Consider the following 18,714-nt stretch of genomic DNA (forward strand, 5'->3'; position numbering starts at 1 on the left):
TTTCAAAACAACTGGGAACTCTGGAAAAAAAAAACAAGGTTGAATCATGATGACGTCATTGATCTTCAGGTCGTAGCTCTAGAAAGAGGCCGAATTTATCATTCTGAATTGGATGACCGTTCAAAATGTATTTTCCCAGTCGGAGCTAGTTTATTCCCGACTTCCCAGTTGTCTTGAACTCACTGAAGTCAAGTTTTCACAGTTCTGAGTTAACAGTTGTTTTGAGCGCGGCACAAATCATGCTTCATTGACAGCATGGCCAATGTTGAATGTTTATCATTTTAAACTTGGAAAAGAGCCCCTTATTCACAGATTTGGGACCACACAGTCACTGATTCCTTTCAAACCACTCATTGTTGAATTTGCGATTTCCAACTTGTTATGTAATGTTTATGTTCAATGGCCGATGAGCACTGATACGTTTTATCTATAATTTCTCTTCATTATTTCTCTTCATATGAATTAAAAGGGATTTGCCAGCATAATGTTGACTTGATTCATGATGACAATTGCTAATGGTGGTGTAGGTTCCTTGTCCCTTGTCAATCTTTGGCTTATTGGTGAAATCAGCAGTCAGACAATATCTTCTTTAAGTAAATCAATCAAACCTTTATTTAATGCAATTGCAGAAAGAAGTTGACAATCAGGAACATAGCACGCATGTTTCCCAGTAAGTTCTGCACCCCACCTAAGGGCACAGCTGATTATATACCTGTGATCACTCCCTAGTGGTAAGATCCCCTACGTCAATGGCTAAATTCCCATACCATCATGGTCACCTAATCATCGCCAGCTTACAATTGGCTCATTCATCCCCCTCCTCTCCCCTGTAACTATTCCCCAGGTCGTTGCTGTAAATGAGAAGGTGTTCTCAGTCAACTTACCTGGTAAAATAACGGTAAAATAACGGTAAAATAAAAAAATAAAATGTATGTGTGTAACAATAAGCTGAGATTACCTTATAAGGCAACTTAGTACAGTAGCTTCTCTGAATTTATTAGCATTGTCCACTCTCACAAGATCAAAATATCAAAACCAAACAGTGGTTACTTCTCTTTATCTAGTTTTGGTTTGACTCAGACCTAGCCTGCAAGCACACTATCGCAACAGCCACAGCTTAACCACAAAGACTAATATAGATAGTTTGTGCAATGTATAATGGCAGAGTTTTTAGACACATAGCAACAGTATCTATTATAAGGCCTGCAGCAAAACATATGAATCTTAAAGTCCCCTTAATCCATAATGAGGAGGGTCTTTGGGACCCACCCCCTACATTCCCCCCTCTGAGACTAATAAGTCTCACAGGTTCAATCATAATATTCTCCTCTGAAATCAAACAGAGTTGGCAAATCCCCAGGATCTATTTGATCCCAGCCTGCTAAAGGGAGAAACAACTCCTGAGGTTCCTGGAATGCTGCTGGGGTGAGTCTGTCTATATTCCCATTCCTCCTGAGTGCTGGGAAGAACCTCACGAGTTGGATAGACAATGGGATTAAGAGAAACCAGTCTCACCATCAGCACGATTTGCATCAGCTTCCACCAACACCATCACTCCAGCATGTTCAAGAACAGTTTCAGTCATTCTCTTACAAATACAATCAGTAGCTAAAATCACCAAACAAGTATAGGAGTAAACAATGAAAACAAAGTTAACATAACTTTCCCCGTTACATTTCCAAATTTAGCATTAAACCAGTCACCAATTTTGTCAAAGACAGATTTTTCAGATTTTGAGAGAGTTTTACTAAGATCAGCAATCTTATCAACTATCGCAGTCATATTCTCAGAGGAGTCAAGGAGGAGCATAACACAATTGTCAGGATCAACAATACCTAATACATTACAGTGTCCTCCTTCCTTCTCCAAAAGATCATCTAACGGCAACTCATGGTGGCTGACGACTGCTTTCAGATTTTGGACATCTAATGAGAGCTGGCTAAATCCTCGGATTGTTAAATTCATATGGGCCTGTAAAAAATAGGTTAAATTATTTACCCACTTTGCCAGGACAGCCACACCCCAGGAGGGTATGACTGACATACCAAAAATCTCACCTGGGTGTAGGACATGACCATAGGCTTCCTGATTGTCTGGGATGAGTCGTTTTGCACGCTGCAGGACCCCAGAGTTGGTTTGACCTGTCTCATTGAAAAGGTCGGTGACCGGAATTCTTAACATGTACATTTCTGTTCTCCCCAAATAACAACACCGCCCCCATCCAGGAGGTAAAGTGAGGTACCTCTTATCACTGCTACCCACATCATCCAAAAGGTGCTCCCATGCCTTCCTCTATCCTAGAGAGGTTTACACCTGTCACCTGTTGTTGTAAGTCTAACACACTAAAATCCCCTTTAGCATAGTTTCTCCTATCACTATACTCTTCTCTCAGTTGACCCATATATACACGACAAGCTCTAGTATCTCCCATGTCTTCCTTCCCATCATTACAAAGACACAAGGGAAGGTTTGACTTCGGGCTTAGGGAGGGCAGTATGGGATTGATGCTCAAGCTCCCATTTCCTAACAATTCTATCCACGGGTGCCTGCTGGGATAATTACACCTTACAGAATGGGTAGTTCTTACTGTGAAGACTGACTCACCTCTCCTGGGGTGAGTTCTAGGCCATAAAGGGATCTGCCTGCTTCCTTCCACCACATTAGGTAAGTTTGCTCCCTTCTTGTGACCACCCCAACATACATGTGCCCCATGATCTCTGGCTAACCTCTCAGTTCTTCTCCCAAAGAACAGTCCTGTGGTCTCCCTTCGCCTAGTAGGTTGTTTCTCATTACCTCTCTGCATAAAGTATAAAAAACCACGTTACAACTCTGTCCGTCTCATAGGCTCAATCTGACTCCCGAACAGCTCAGTGGTTGATGTAGGCTTTTTAAATACTAAAATATGGTTTCCTGGCCTCTTACTCTGATTTCCAATTGTTTTACTATTTGTATACATTTGTTGTTTTCCTCAGATCCAACAGCGGGTCCTGTGGCTGCGCCAACAAGGAGACCCATGGAAAGGATGATGGTGAAAACAAACCACCAGACCCGGTGTAGTCTCTGTTTCCTAGTTATAGAACCTGAGTGTGAGTGTGAAATGATGTCTCCTTCTTCTGCTCGTTGGCTAGAGCCTTCTTCTTCATCTTTCTTTCCGGCCTTTTGGTCTGGGCCCACTGCTTGTGGTCTTCCCCGTTTCTCCTCTGGCCCTCCTCATCGGTTGGCACCATCCTTTTCCCTCCTCTGCGACCTCCAAGCAGGGTGGTTGCCAACCTGGGAGAAGACTGCAATGGGAGAGATGGTGTCATCCGGACCTCTCCGCCACCCGGATTGCACTAGGTGTTGCCGTGGTCACCTGGACTCGTAGTTTCACCCAGTCTCCTACGCTGATGGTCAGAGCATCCACCTGGATCCTCACCTGGGATTGGTTCTGCTGCTTTCCTAGTGTGAGAGTGGAGAAAACAGAAGTTAGTTCCTTCATGTACTCAAGATGGTCACACTGTGTCTCAGTTATGTCTATCTGTCAGTCATAGGCCCCCAATGAACACCCCTGGGGTCGTCGTGTTAACATCTCGTAAGGTGTACACCCAATATCTTTGTTAAGGCTGCTGCACATTTTCATGAGGACAAGGGGCAATCCTTCTACCCATGTCATTCCTGTGGAATAGCATAGTTTGGCAAGGGAGCCTTTCAGGTTCTGATTCGCCCTCTCAGTAACTCCCGTTACTCCACGGTTGATAGATGGACTCAAACTTCTGGTCAACACCCATAATTTTGGCCATTTGGGTAACCATATCTCCTATGGGATGGGTCCCATTGTCTGCAGACAAAACCTCAGGCACTCCGAACCTGGGTATGATTTCCCTGACTAGTAATTTGGCAACTGTTCGCGCATCACAGCTGGTAGTGTGATGGTTCCACCCACCTGGTGAACCTGTCAATTATCACCAGGCAGTATCTATTTTTTTCCTTTTGCTCTATCATGTCTATGAAATCCATAGCCAGGTGGACAAAAGATCCCATTGGAGGGGGGAACTTCCCTGGTTGCAGTTGAGTTCCCTTGTCTATGTTATATAATAAACATGTCACGCAACGGTAAATTAACTGTTTTACTTGCTGATTCAAATTTTGGTTATACCATTGAGCCGAAATCTTCTCCTCCTCCTCCATTCTCCTCTCATATCCCCCTTTGGCGAATGGCTCACTCCATGAGCCAATCGGCAAATATTAAATATCGTGGTTGATGGTAAACAGGGCATGCCAGACAAAAGAGTAGCCATAAGCCAGACCTATTAGTAAACCCTCTTGCTCTCCAAATCCCACACCATGACATACAAACCCCAATAGCATATGCTGAGTCTGAATAAACAGTAAGTGTCTTCCCTTCCCCCAAATCACAAGCTGTTTTCAGAGCTAATAATTCTGCTTGTTGTGCTAATAAATGTTCTGGTAGGGGCTGTATAACCTCAATATCACCTTCCACATCTACTACAGCAAATCCTACATATATTTTTATTTTATTTTTTTACCTGTACTTTGATCTATATAAGCAGAACCATCAACCAACAGCACCATGTCAGAGTCAAGCAGAGGTTATTTTTTATTTTTTATTTTTTTATTTCACATTTATTTAACCAGGTAGGCTAGTTGAGAACAAGTTCTCATTTACAACAACCCCTTGTCGAGTTTTCCGTCTTTGGCTGTTCTTGTTACACCGGATTTTTGTATTTGTATTTATTATGGATCCCCATTAGCGGCTGCCAAGGCATCTATTCCTGGGGTCCAGCAAAATTAAGGCAGTTATACAATTTTTAAAATATTACAAAACATTCATAACAGATTTCACAACCCACTAAGTGTGTGATCTCAGGCCCCTACTCCACTACCACATATATACAACACAAAATCCATATAGTGCTTATGTTATCATGCGTGTGTATGCATGTGTCTGTGCCTATGTTTGTGTTGCTTCAGAGTCCCGCTGTTCCATAAGGTGTATTTTTATCTGTTTTTTTAAATCTGATTCTACTGCTTGCATCAGTTACCTGATGTGGAATAGAGTTCCATGTAGTCATGGCTCTATGTAGAACTGTGCCCGCTCAAAACGCCGGGCGTTTTGGACCAGGAAAGAGACATCTATTTTTGCCACTTTTTGCTGCAGTCAGCACTCAGTGAGTTGGTTACCTCTAGGCTGCTATACATATTTATTTGGTTTGCCAATTTATCGTTTTAATTGAATTTAAGTGGTAATTAAATATAATTCATAAAATGTCTCTAATTGAAAAAAGTAACGGAGCACCGCTCCCCAACGCTCCAGCAGCACTACCACCCTGCACAACATTGTGATTATGGTTCAGATCAACCCATTTCCCCCTTTAGCCAGACCAGGGGGACACTACAGATGGAGGAGTGAACAGGAAGATCCAGAAGTTCTATAATATCCTCCAATGTTCTTTATGTGCAACTTGTTTTGATATTTTGGGTGTAATACCATTTAGTTTACAGTAACTTAAAGGATTTGGGCATTATTTCTGAAGCATCCTGTCGAAGGCCATACCACTCCCATTGTTTCACTAGCAGCGATGCTAATGATGGCTGTTTGGTGAGTAAATAAAGAAAACTAAGCCATATTTTTTGTCAATATATTCAATACCCCCCAATAAGTTTGCTGTAGTTAATTGCATAATTGTTTATTATTATTATTATTGTTATGACTGGAAATGTTTGTACTGATTAAATACTTGTTGATATTTTCCAACAAAAACCTTCACCACGGTGTAAACTCTCCATGACCAGGTGTCATTGACCACTGCTGAATGGAACGCCGTCTGGGTCTTAAAGCACGTGGTCAAAACGCAATATTTTTTATGCTGCGTGTGTAAACAGGTGCAGGCACTAAATGAACATGTGCATGTGTTAAATTAACGTCTTCACGCTCTAAATAAACGCCTACATGCGTCAAATAAGCGAGTGCAAATGTGCTAAATAAACAGCTGCAAGTGGTCCTGCACAAGTCAAATTAACACCTACAGCTGCTAAATATACACCTACACACGCTAATTTAACATGCTAATTTTACCAGCCAATTTCCCTAGCTCCTCCTTTCATTAAATTGGTGTACAGTCAGTTTGATGCAACTCCACAATTGAAGATGGCGAGAAGGAATTTTCATATCCGCTGCAAACAGACCCTAAATGGCTGCACTCGGCTTCTGCTCTCCAATAATCCTGGACTTGATGCCCTTCAGTCCACGTTAACAAGGTTGATTCTTTTTAAATATTATTATTACTTAATCATAAAGTTGATCTGCTAGCTAACACAGAGGACAGATCTGTGTATGGCAACAGTCGCAGCAGTACTGTAATGGATTGCTTCATGAATGCTGTCTCCAGATATGGCGTTCCCTCCAGAGTTAGGACGGACCAGGGAGGAGGAAACACCGCCTGCTTGTTGAATGTAATACACGTTGGAAATATTATTTAAAAAATAGAGCTACATGCATCCTTAAAAGGTCTTCTTGACCTACACATTGATTACATTCTATAGTGAGTGATGCATGCGGCTACATTTTATTTTCTGTAAATCATTTTCAGAACGCAATTACATTATGTTTGACAGCTTTATTGCTTTCTCCGTGTTTTTGAAATGTATAATCCTTTAAATGACCTTTTACAGACTACTTCTACAAACGAGGCTACACTTGTGGCAGCACCTATTCCTGTGCCCCCCCCCCATCTTCTGCACCACTTCTTGTGGCCTCCCTCCACCTATACCACTTCCTGTGGCCTCCCCGCCACCATTCCCTGAGGCTTATCGTCCACCTTCACCACACTCTTCTGTTGATGTTGGTGATGACAATGAGTAAGTCATCCCTGTAAATAATTCAATGTCTTGTTATTACAGATGAATTGTGGGAAGTATCTGAGCTTTGTTGTTTTGAATGTCTCTGTTAGTGTTGACCTCCAAACACTGCTGAAGTTAATGAGATGCCAACCAAATTAACGTGATGAGGGACAACGTTTATAATTGTGCAATGAGAGGCTTTAAGAGAGCACGCTTTAATCCGGAGGCAAAAATAGACATGGTTTTTAGGGATGCTGACGGAAAAGGTGCAGCTGGTGAGGGTGGTCCCTCAAGAGAATTTCTCCGGCTGCTAATGAGGGCCATCCATTCCTCTGCAATATTTGAGTGACCTGATTGGCAAAAATGCCTTTCTTGCAACTCTCAAGGTGAGTTACACTTTTATACCAACAAAGACACATTTGTTTATGGCCATATATATGACTTGAGTAAGACATTGATTTTTGAATGTAATGTGTCCTTTACTGTTTGTCTTCTGTGTGACAGCACTGTATGATGGCGTATACAAGCAGGTGGGCCGCGTGATTGCTGTCTGGTACATGGGGGTGTAGAACCACATTTTTTCAGAGAGGCTATAAAGGCAAGTGTGTGGCCTACAACCTCCTGTGCCAGGTAAGTCACTTTATACTGTGATGGATGTTATGTTACTGTTAATTTGCACTAAGTTTGAAAAAAATTAGGGTTGTAGTTCATGAATACTTTTCCACATGGATTTGGTTTCCTTTTGTTGGCAGTCAGTCTTTTTTTAAGGGTAGTGATAATCAGTTTATTGTTTTGCTAATTTGTCCCAAAACACAGTACAATAAACAATCTAAGATCCAGTTAGCACAAACTGTTGACGAGGCACAAGAAGCGGTCATGTTGGGTCCAGTGCGATACATTCGTACATTGGAGAGGGATGCCCTGGTGGAGTCAGCCACAAAGTTCTACTTAGAAAGCAGGATACGGGATGCTCTTGAGCAGTGAGTTTCCATATATCTAAGGAATCTCAAGTTTAGTTAAATTCTTCAGGGCAAATTCATAGACTTTTTTTACTTTATAGATTCAAAGAGGGTATGGGGTGTCTCGGTCTCCTGCCTTACATGAATAGACACTCAAGCCTCTTCAGAGAGGTCTTCATCTACGCTGAGAAACGTATTTTGGCCAAAGACATAGCTTCTCTCTTCAAAGCAGAGCACTCCCCACCTGGTACCAATCAAAGAGCAATAGAGAGCAGAGTCATATGTTTCTGGAGGGACAGGCTTCTGGAGGTGGAAGGTTAGATGCAAAACCATGATCATTGAAGTAGCACGGCCCACACCAGTAAAATATCACCTAATCACTCTCACAACTGTGGGACAGCATTTTGTAGCCTTATTCTTCCATGGGCCCCCTAAGAATGTAATAGATCAAATAAATCCCAACCTACTTTCACTTAGAGTATTGTGTTCTCCAACAAGTGTTACTTATGGACTTTAATGTCCCCCCCTTTCCTTTTTTCAGGAGGGAACACATTACATTTTACATTTTAGTCATTTAGCAGGCGCTCTTATCCAGAGCGACTTACAGTAGAGTGCATACATTTTATTACTTTTTTTTTTTTTTACATACTGAGACAAGGATATCCCTACCGGCCAAACCCTCCCTACCGGCCAAACCCTCCCTAACCCGGACGATGCTATGCCAATTGTGCGTCGCCCCACGGATCTCCCGGTTGCGGCCGGCTGCGACAGAGCCTGGGCCGAACCCAGCCCAGCCTGGGCGCGAACCCAGAGACTCTGGTGGCGCAGCTAGCACTGCGATGCAGTGCCCTAGACCGCTGCGCCACCCGGGACCCTTTAACCATTCAGAAGGTTTTCATTTTCACTTCAGGGGCTTCAGCATTCCTAGGCTGGGATTGCCAGTGTAGCCACAGCTACAGTTCTCTCTGCTACCGCATGGCAAGCACTACCAGAGCGCCAAGTCTAGGTCCAAGAGGCTTCTAAACAGATTCTACCCCCAAGCTATAAGACTACTGAACATCTAATCAAATGGCTAGTCCAGACTCTTTGCTGCTACTCTATCTATGCGTAGTCACTTTAATATCTCTACCTACATGTATATATTAACTCGACTAACCGGTGCCCCAGCACATTCTCTGTACCGGTATCCCCTGAATATAGCCTCGCTATTGTTATTTTACTGATGCTCTTCAATTATTTGCTTTTCTTTTTTTGTATTTTTAAAAAACTGTATTGTTGGTTTTAAGGGCTTGTAAGTAAGCATTTCACTGTAATGTCTACACCTGTTGTATTTGGCGCATGTGACAAATACGATTTGATTGAAAGAGAATTAATTTAAGGGTAATTATCCAAAATGTTTATTGCATGACTACCTAGTAAGTTCAGAATACCCACAGCCAATGTTAATTGGTGATGTGTTCCAAAATAATTTATATTATGAAAGTTTGACAGGATTGTCCATCAGCAGAAAACAGTTGTGTAGTGAAAGTTTTCAAAAACATTACAACCAACCAGAATCAATTGCACACAGTAATACATAATACAGCTTTAAATATTTAAATAAATGTATGATTTGTTAGAGTGGGTAAACTGAGCATTATTCAAAGTAGTTAAGTCATGTATGTCAAGGGACTATGTTACAATATGTGCAATGTTACCATAAATAAAACTTACAGTAAATATGGACATTTCATTTACATGTTATGGCAGTAAAAACAGACACCGTAACTGGTACATAGGTCGTGGTGCAGCAAGTTTGAGGGTAGTGGAGAAGCACAAGTGGCACAGTTTGAGTGAAGTGACTGAGGACAGAAAAGGATATCAGGGTGTCCAGGAACATGAAGCTGCTGATCATCTCCATGTCAATGTACAGTGGATGGGAGAACGGTCAAGTATCACCATCTACTTTGTTTTGCTTACGCTGAGACTGTTGTCCTATCAGCATTATGTCAGGTCCCAGAGCTCCTTCATGTACTCATGATCACTGGTGATCAGGTGTACCATGGTAGTGTCGGGTCCATTCTGGGGATACACATTCTTGTGATAATGTAAAAAAATGTAATTTGTTATTACAGGATTTACACCCAGAGCCCTGAGTCGGCTAACCAGTTTGTGGGTCAGGTTGGCGTTGAAAGCAGAGCTATAAAAGAAAATGCACTCTGATGTTTGTAAAAATGTATAATTGACGTTTGTTGGGACAAAAGGCAAACTGGAGTTGGTCCAGTGAAATGTTTGCTACTATGTGCTGCACGATATCTATTGTTCCAGTTTTTAAAATCGATATCGACTGGGCTACAGTGGAGATGGTAAGAAGCTTCGATATCATGGGGACCTAACTTCTAACGTCCTTTTCTGGTACACCCACACAGACACTGCAGTCAAAAATGCCAACCAGCAGCTCTGTCCTACAGTGGCTGAAGACATTTGGCCTGACGTCAAACATTAAGAGTGTCAGATTGAAGTGTCTGGAAAAAATGTAAACAGAACCATAAGAGCAGATTAACTTTTTTGTTGTCTTCACTGGCACAGTTTTAAAATGTCTAATTGTAGTCACTTTCAATTGATTCATTGAGTACAAGAACCATAGATTGTTTGTAGTTCATAACATTAACACAACTGACAAACGTTGCTTGACTGTAAATTGGGATATGTCTTAATAACATTGGATATTTGATTGGGCTTAATGTTGCATACCGTGTCATGTTGTGCATGCCAACCAGGTTAGAATCACCAGAATTAATTGATACTTGATGAATCAGCTCTTCTTTGCTGCTTTCAGCCTCCCCCTTGCCCTCTTCATGGTTCCCTTCTGCAAGACACAATTGTGTGAAAATAAAGCGGAAGGAATGGGAATCCTATTCCTTTGAAGCAGTACTGGGTATATGCCTGAAGTTATTTTACCCTAATAAGCTTCGATGGAATATATTCAAAAAGTGAACATGCACATTAAAGTCTACTCTGTTCGAAAGCTGACATGTAACGTTAGATGTTAGCAAGGGTTTTACAAGGTTGTCACTAGACAAATTTGCTTTATGTGAGCTTTTCTGTGTCTTCATGCTAATCGCGTGCTAGCGCGGCTAACGCTAGCATTTAAATGAAAGCCAGTCAGGCTGAAGAAGTTGCCTACCTTAAAACTTCTTCAGGCTGCAAGCCCGACGCCGGGCACAATATGACAACAGCCACTTCAAGTGCAGGGCGCGAAATTCAAAATATATATTTTTGAAATATTTAACTTTCACACATTAACAAGTCCAATACAGCATTTGAAAGATAAACATCTTGTGAATCCAGCCAACATGTCCGATTTTTAAAATGTTTTACAGCGAAAACACCACGTATATTTATGTTAGCTCACCACCAAATACAAAATATGACAGACATTTTTCACAGCACAGGTAGCCTTCACAAAACCAACCTAACTAACCAAGATCCAACCAAACTAACCAAGAAACAACTTCATCAGATGACAGTCCTATAACATGTTACACACTAAATCTATGTTTTGTTCGAAAAATGTGCATATTTCAGGTATAAAACAGTTTTACATTGATGCTACCATCACAGCTACTGTCAGAAATAGCACCGAAGCAACCAGAGTAATTACAGACACCAACGTCAAATACCTAAATACTCATCATAAAACATTTCTGAAAAATATATGGTGTATAGCAAATGAAAGACAAAGATCTTGTGAATACAGCCAATATTTCCGATTTTTTAAGTGTTTTACAGCGAAAACACAATATAGCGTTATATTAGCTTACTACAATAGCTAACACACAACAGCATTGATTCAAGGCAAACGGTAGCGATAGCACAGTTCGACAGATATATGAAATAGCATCCCAAAATGGGTCCTACTTTTGGTGAGCTTCCATCAGAATGTTGTACAAGGGGTCCTTTGTCCAGAACCATCGTTGTTTGGATTTAGAACGACCTCTTTCCCTCTTGAATTAGCAAGCACACTGGCCAAGTGGCGCGAAGCTCTCCTTCGTGAACAAAGTCAAACAACGCAACACGCCTAACGTCCCGAATAAATTTCAATAATCTAATAAAACTATATTGAAAAAACATACTTTACGATGATATTGTAACATGTATCAAATAAAATCAAAGCCGGAGATAGTATTCGCCTATAACGACAGCTTTCCAGAAGGCGATTCCAGGTTCATCTTCGCGCTTTCGAAAAAACAGGAAATGGCGGACACGTCATTCCAAGAGGATTTATTCCACCTCAGACCAAGATAATCAACTAATTTCTTCTCTCACTTCCTCTTGACATCTAGGGGAAGGTGTATGACGTGCATGTATACCAATACGTATCATGCCCATTTATAGGCAAGCCCTTGAACAGAGACCTCGATTTCAGAAATCTCACTTCCTGTCAGGAAGTGGGCTGCAGAATGAGTTCTGTTTCACTCAGATAAATAATTCAAACGGTTTTAGAAACTAGAGAGTGTTTTCTATCCAATAGTAATAATAATATGCATATTGTACGAGCAAGAATTGAGTACGAGGCCGTTTGAAATGGGCACCTTTTTCCAAGTTACTCAATACTGCCCCTGCAGCCATAAGAATTAAGTTATTTTGCTTAAATACAAGGCTTTGGGCTAAAAGCGTAACTCAAAAACATGTCCTGCGTCAGTACTAGCCGATAAGTAACATTTAGGTAGCTTGTCAATGATAAAGCAAAATAAAGACAATAGTCCAAAAATCGAGAACTACCAGGATTTTGAGATTCTCCGTTGTCTAATCTATGTATGCCTGGCCCTGCATTCAAGCAACAATCTTGCTAGTATGTAAGTTAATTTACCTTGATAGTATTAACACAGTCCAATGTGTTTCCGTGGCTGTTATAGTTTACATGTTTTTTCAGCAGGGCTTTTAATAAAACACCGGGCAAAGTTTGAGGCTAACTATATGATATAATATGGCCGGGGTTCAAGGCTACTGACGTTAGCTAAATTAGCTAGCAAAATATCTGATTTAGTTTATGCTAAGCACTGCTGATCTTGGTGCTAGATTAATGTTAGCTGAATTTTATAGCCAGTGATGAGAAACAGATCCTTCCACTGTAAACTAGCTGATAAACTTTACGATTCAGTAACAACAAATTTCAAAGACAAAACCGTTACCTTGTAAAGGTTCAAACTCTGCTTGCAGTGGTTGAAAGGAGGAGCTAGGGAAATTGGCTAGTAAAATTAGCATATTAAGGAACATGTTAAGTTAGCGTATGTAGGTGTATATTTAGCAGCTGTAGGCGTTAACTTGACGTGTGCAGGACCGCTTGCAGCCGTTTATTTAGCACATCGATTATTTGATGCATATAGGCGTTCATTTATCACGTGGAGACGTTAATTTAACGCGTGCAGGAGTTAATTTAGTGCCTGCACCTGTTTACTTTACATACGTAGCATTAAAAAGATCGCGTTTTCACCACGTGCTTTAAGACCCAAACGGCGTTCCATAATTTAGGGTCTGTTTGCAGCAGATATGGAAGTTCCTTCTCGACATCTTCAATTGTGGTGTTGTTGAATCAAACTGACTGTACACCGATTTAATGAAAGGAGGAGTTAGGGAAATTGGCTGGTAAAATTAGCATATTAAAGAACGCGTTAATTTAGCTTGTGTAGGTGTATATTTAGCAGCTGCAGGTGTTAATTTGACGTGTGCAGGACCACTTGCAGCCGTTTATTTAGCACATTTGCACATGCTTATTTGATGCGTGTAGGTGTTAATTTAGCGCGTGATGACGTTAATTTAATGCGTGCACGCATTAATTTAGCACCTACACCTGCTTACTTTACACACGCAGCATTGAAAATATCGCGTTTTGACCACGTGCTTTAAGACCCAAACGGCGTTCCATACTGCTGTACACTGACCCATCTCTGAGTGTTGTTCCTGTAATTCAGCTGTAGGGGCAGTGTGTTCATGTTTTATTGTCTATGATCGTATGCTATTCATTTGGTTTTTGTATGCTGTTCTTTGTATGCCATTTTAATATTTGAGAATTAACCAATGATATTAGGCCACTCTTGGCCATGATTACAGACACCTGTGTGTCTTTTGACACTATATAAACGAGTCATCCCGCAGTTTTTGTGATTATACCCTGATGAAGACAGCTTGTCTGTCGAAACGTTGGATATAAAAAAATTGCATCTGAGCTCCTAGAGTGTGAGGCTCTCCTTTATTTTCATGTTTTATTGTCTGTCATGTTTCATTACCAGGTGACTGTGGAGCAGGAGGAGAGTGAGACTCCCTGGAGGCCTGGACCAAAGCTCTCGACTGGGAATGTGACCCTGGACCAGAGTTATAAAACATTACCGTTACATATTAAAGACAAACTGTTTTCTATGATTAAACATAATAGGCTTTTATTATTTTAAATAATTATTTGCCCTCAAATAGCCCTCAATTAGCCTTCAGTAACCATCAATGGTGCTGTCCATGCTGTCATAGAAGCCATTGTTGCAAAGATGTGCCCTCTATGCAACTTTATGTTATTGTTATAGGCCCTAAATATGGACATGTGATATGAGGAAAACCTACTTTTTTGTTCACATGTTCATGAGGAAAATATAGGATATCAAGTTTATATAATCAAGACCCAAAAATGGTTTTATTGTAGCTATATACATCATCATTGTTTATTTTTATTAATATTATTATGACTGGGATTGTTTGTTCTGATTAAATACTTCTTGATATTTTCCAAAGCATTTAATAAAATATGTAATTCATAAACAATAGTTGAATGAATTATGGTCAATGTTGTATTGAACATTAGAATGTGTTTACATTATTTAAAAATATTTTAAAAACATCACAATTTCCCAAAGTATGACTAGAATAACTGTTGTTGATACAAAGTGACAACTCGTTGGCCAATCAAGGAGGATCACAAACAAGTCAATCTGCTATTCAGTTGCAACTAGCCTCTACATATATATTTACATTTTGGTAATTTAGGCCAACGAGAAGAAGCACTGACATTGAGACCCCACTGATGAGGTATTAGGTAACAACATTTGTTTAAAATATACTGCTGAATGTGAAATTTAAAGGTTTTTGAAAAGTAATTGATTTTGTCACGTCACCCAGTTTCTTGTGATATCCGGTTGTGCACAGAGAGAGAAATAGATCTGATTTATATTTTACCCCATGGCAACGCAGACGCTCGTTGGCGCACGCGTGCAGTTTGGGTGCAATAATTGAATAACATGGATTTCTACATTTATTTTGCAACGCTCGCACACGCAACGCAAGCTGTGTGGTCAGCCTATTACAGTCACCAACGTTCTGGTTAACACGAAAACTGCCTAGCCAGGTCTGCTAGGGCGAGTAAAATGGTCAGAGTGGTCTCATTTGTGTCTGGAAGTAGCTAGCAAGCTAGCCAATGTTAGCTTGGTTGCTTGACTGCCTCAGCCCGAACATCCTGTGTGCGCTCCGAGAGCGAAACGGTCTGAATTTACCCAGAGGGTTTTTCGTTTTTCATGGAATATAAACACCATAATATTCATCAAATTAATTAAGCATGTATCAGTCAAAAGTTTGGACACACCTACTCATTCCAGGATGTTTCTATATTTTTGCTATTTTCTACATTGTAGAATAATAGTGAAGACATCACAACTATGAAATAACACATATGGAATCAGTTAAGAACTCATTCTTATTTACAAGGACAGTCTACTCCTTCCTCCCCTTTGGGGGATTGAACCCCGGTCTCCCGCGTGTCTGGAATATGGAAGACTATCAAATGCTTCTCGAAGATGCCCTCTGGTGGTCAAACTAGCAAAAACTTGCAGTAACAGAAAAAATGGCTGAGAATTATATGACGTGCCACATAATGCTGAGGCAGCATGCAAGGTCTATCGCAGTATGATGCAACTTTTAAAGGAGGAACAACTGTACTCGTCTGTTCCCTATCAGATGACCAGCGGGAGAAGTGTACATCCTGCTGCGTGCTTTAAACGGTGAGTTTTCTCATCATTTTGAGGATTTCAAAGTGTTGGAAAATGACATACTGTTGGTTTCCTCTCCTTTCACCTTCAATGTGGATAACGCTCCCACTGACCTGCAACTTGAGTTTATCGATCTTCAGTCTGATGCAGTGATTGGAAAACTATTCAAAACAATGTCACTGACGAGGTTCTATGTATTCTATGAATTAGGAGTCATGCTCAGAAGATGTCTGTACTGTTTGGGTCAACCTATGTATGTGAACAGAAATTTTAATTGATGAAATATAACAAGTCAAGGCACATATCATCTCTTACTGACTCTCACCTCTCAACAATCCACCGCATATCGACGTCAGAAACTATACCTGACTTCACTGCTCTAGTCAATGCCCATCAGAGACTTCACTCCTCACACTGATTGAGTAGTTTAAATGTCATGTTGAGCTCTCTCTCTTTCTTTTGTTTGTGTGCTTACCCGCAAGAGTTCTGTCCGTGGTGCTGAATGCACAGTGTACTTTTCCCCCTGTGTAGTTCATTGCATGTTTAATAATGAAAATACCTACCAAAAGGAGAACATGGATGTGGTTTATTTCTGTGCATGTTAAAAAAAGTAAAATAAGTAGCATATCTGGACATGATGTATAATCCTGTAATATGATTCTGGCCCACAATGGCAAAAACATATTCTAATGTGGCCCTCCATGGAAAATAATTGCCCAGGCCTGTCTTAGACACTATATTAGTGTATAACTTTGGTTTTCCTAGATATGGCTATTATATTGTGATCACTACATCCTATGGATTTGGATACTGCTTTAAAGCACATTTCTGCCGCATTAGTAAAGATGTGATCAATACATGTTGATGATTTCATTCCTGTGCTGTTTGTAACTACCCTGGTAGGTTGACTGACAACCTGAACCAGGTTGCAGGCACTGGTTACAGTTTGACGTTTTTTCTTGAGTGGGCAGCTTGATGAGAGCCAGTCAATAATTCAATCACCCAGAAAATATACTTCTCTGTTGATATCACATACATTATAAAGCATTTCACACATATTATCCAGATACTGAATGTTAGCACTTGGTTATCTATAGCAGCTTTCCACAAGAATGGGCTTTAGGTGAGGCAGATTAACCTGTAGCCATATTACTTCAACAGTATTTAACTTCAACAGTATTGTCTCTAAGCTTTACAGGAATGTGGTTCTGAATATAAATGGCAACACCTCCCCCGTTGGCATTTCTGTCTTTTCGGGGAATGTTATAACCATGTATTGCTACCACTGTAACATCAAAGGTATTATCTCAGTGAGTTTCAGAGATAGTCAGAATATGAATGTCATCTGTTAATAGCAAGTTATTGACTTCGTGGACCTTGTTTCTTAGGCTGAATATGTTAATATGAGCTATTTTTAGCACCTTTTGTAACGTCATCATTGCGTGAAGAAGGATCAGACCAAAGCACAGCGTGATAAGTGTTCATGCTTTTATTTAGGCTGAACACTAGAACAAAAACAACAAAGTGATAAACAAAATCGAAACAGTCCTGTCAGGTGCAGAAAACACTAAACAGAAAATAACTACCCACAACCCCAGGTGGGAAAAAGGCTACCTAAGTATGATTCTCAATCAGAGACAACGATAGACAGCTGCCTCTGATTGAGAACCACACCCGGCCAAACACAAAGAAATATAAACCTAGAAATAGGAACATAGAATGCCCACCCAAATCACACCCTGACCAAACCAAAATAGAGACATAAAAAGCTCTCTACGGTCAGGGCGTGACACCTTTCTGGTTTGCTTGATTGTTTTTAATGCTTTACTGGGAAGCTTATTAGAAGTAGACTTGCTCATGTTATTTACATTTGAGCTGATAGTGCAGGGTCTTTCTACTAGGGCACACCTCTTCAGTGCTAACAGCGTAACTCTGGTTCATAGGCTCATGATTACTGCATACAATAGCTGTAGGATAAACAGAGGTACTCGGTGCTATTAGGGGCACATCAATTAAGTTACTTACATTGTGTTTGCCAATGGCCCTAGGATAATGTACATTTGATGCAGCATTATGACGATTCATTGCCACAATGGTAGGGATTAACTGAGCTGGTCTTACCACACCCCCCTCTAGAGAGCCCTGCGGTTGTAGACGGTGCAGTTGCTGTAGCAGGCGGTGATATAGACCGACAGGATAATCTCAATGGTGCATCTGTAAAAGTTTGTGAGCGTCTTAGGGGCAAAGCCAAATTTTTTCAGCCTCCTGAGGTTGAAGAGGCGTTGTTGCGCCTTCTTCACCACAGTGTCTGTGGGTGGACCATTTCAGATTGTCAGTTGAAGCTTTACACCTTCTCCACTCCACGGCCCTGTCGATGTGGATGGAGGCGTGCTCCCTCTGCTGTCTCCTGAAGACCACGGTCAGCTCCTTAATTTTGTTGAAGTTGAGGGAGAGGTCCTGGCACCACTCTACCAGGGCCCTCACCTCCTCCCTGTAGGCTGTCTCATCATTGTTGGTAATCAGGCCTACCACTGTTGTGTCGTCTGCAAACATGATGGAGTTGGATGGAGGCGTACGTGGCCATGCAGTCATGGGTGAACAGTCAGTTCAGGAGGGGCCTGAGCACGCACCCTTGTGGGGCCCCTGTGTTGAGGATATGCTAGTGGATGTGTTGTTTCCTACCTTCACCACCTGGGGGATGCCCGTCGGGAAGTCCAGAACCCAGTTACACAGGGCAGAGTTCAAACCCAGGGCCCAGAGCTTAATGATGAGCATGGAGGGTACTATGGTGTTGAAGGCTGAGCTGTAGTCAATGAACAGCATTCTGACGCAGGTTTTCCTCTTGTCCAGATGGGATAGGGCAGTCTGTAATGCAATGGCGATTGCATCATCCGTGGATCTGTTGG

At 41.1% G+C, this 18,714-nt stretch overlaps 1 long non-coding RNA gene across 1 annotated transcript; it reads right to left on the reverse strand.

The window, feature by feature from the left end:
- Positions 1-9,380: 9,380 nt before the first annotated feature.
- Positions 9,381-13,020, reverse strand: LOC139561085 (uncharacterized). Its single transcript, XR_011672048.1, has 3 exons — positions 12,652-13,020; positions 10,533-10,647; positions 9,381-10,303 (listed from the first exon to the last, which is right to left on the reverse strand). It is a non-coding gene; the product is annotated as an uncharacterized lncRNA (long non-coding RNA).
- Positions 13,021-18,714: the final 5,694 nt, after the last annotated feature.

The sequence above is a fragment of the Salvelinus alpinus genome, chromosome 31 (genome assembly GCF_045679555.1).
Source record: "Salvelinus alpinus chromosome 31, SLU_Salpinus.1, whole genome shotgun sequence".
In the NCBI taxonomy this organism is placed as follows: Eukaryota; Metazoa; Chordata; class Actinopteri; order Salmoniformes; family Salmonidae; genus Salvelinus; species Salvelinus alpinus.